Source organism: Austrofundulus limnaeus, unplaced genomic scaffold (assembly GCF_001266775.1).
Source record: "Austrofundulus limnaeus strain Quisiro unplaced genomic scaffold, Austrofundulus_limnaeus-1.0 Scaffold139, whole genome shotgun sequence".
Classification (NCBI taxonomy): domain Eukaryota; kingdom Metazoa; phylum Chordata; class Actinopteri; order Cyprinodontiformes; family Rivulidae; genus Austrofundulus; species Austrofundulus limnaeus.
The window spans coordinates 147,059-148,375 of NW_013952541.1; the positions used below are offsets into that span (position 1 = coordinate 147,059).

The window sequence follows — 1,317 nt, forward strand, 5'->3', positions numbered from 1 at the left end:
CACACACACACACACACACCCCACCCGTTCAGCGAGTGGATAAATCACAGCACTGAAACTCCACATGTTGACGCTTCGCAGTAATGCAAAGAAATGGTCTTTAAATCTCACGTGACGTGAAGACAGCTGTGTGTGATGCCAGCTGGACCGCGACTAAAAGCAACACTAAAACACACAAAACATCAAACCAATGACCAGCGTGTAGCTTCTGTCTGTGGATGAGGACAGAACTTTGCAGAACAGGAGTTTTATTAACACCTAATCATGACAGTTTTTGGTTGCTTTTTCTGGTTTTGAGGGTGTTTTTGTGTCTCTGTTTCACTTTATGTTGGTTTTTCTGCCAGGGTTTGTTTCTGGATTATTATTTATTTCTGTTCAGCCTCATGTTTCACTCTTACCTGTCACACACCTGCTGTTCATCTGTAATCATCACAGCTGCACTCACTCGCTAATCAACTCTTCCCAGCAGATAAAAGTTTCTGGTTTTGCTTCATGCTGTCAGATATTCTTCTGAGACAGTCCTAATCAGACCCAATAAATCCTCCCTGCCTGAATCAATGTTTGTTATATAAGCAGGTCAATTGTGTGTTTTAAATGTTTTGGATTTTTTTTCATGGTTTCATTAAAGCAGTGGTTCCCAACCTTTTTAGATTTGTGTACCCCTGAGCCATTTTGTCATATCACTACTACCCCTTCAGTCAAACATAATGATGATTCTCCAAAACTATAATGTACAACAACTGATTATTAAATAAAATTATTTATTCAACTCACTAGAACATTTGTCAGGCATTTTATTATTTTCAATGCAAGTTAAACATAAAGATAAATATGTTGCCTTGAAAATTAATAAGTAACTAGACATGGGTTTTTACGATGTAAAAACAAGTGTGCATTGCCATGTAGCATGTCATTGCAGCATGGCTTTGCCTGCAGCATTGGACTTGCAGAATGAACTTTGACCAAGTTCAAATGTGTTTTCTATACCAGCTTGTGCCTGTCACGTCAGCAGGTGTTTGTAATTAAGGTAATTGTGTGACAATATGAAATTTGAAGAGATTTTTTGTTAAAGTTGCATTAGCTGTGTTTTGAACCCTGATCTCCCACATGAAAGTCCATGACATACACCATTAGACCAGTGGAGCTGTGGCAGAAGGTGGTGGCAGGGGTTGGTTTGTATGTGTGCAGAAAGAGGCCACATTGCCAATACAATTATTGACACAAAAATGGATAATATTACAACAACCGAGCAGTATTAAGACAATATTATAGTTAAACATCAAAATACAATCATATTAGTATTGTAAACACTGAACT

At 38.0% G+C, this 1,317-nt stretch overlaps 1 protein-coding gene across 1 annotated transcript in view; it reads right to left on the bottom strand.

The window, feature by feature from the left end:
• Window positions 1-1,317, bottom strand: part of LOC106522895 (contactin-associated protein-like 4) — a gene marked incomplete in the record, with an annotated part of 103,624 nt that overhangs the window by 11,161 nt on the left and 91,146 nt on the right.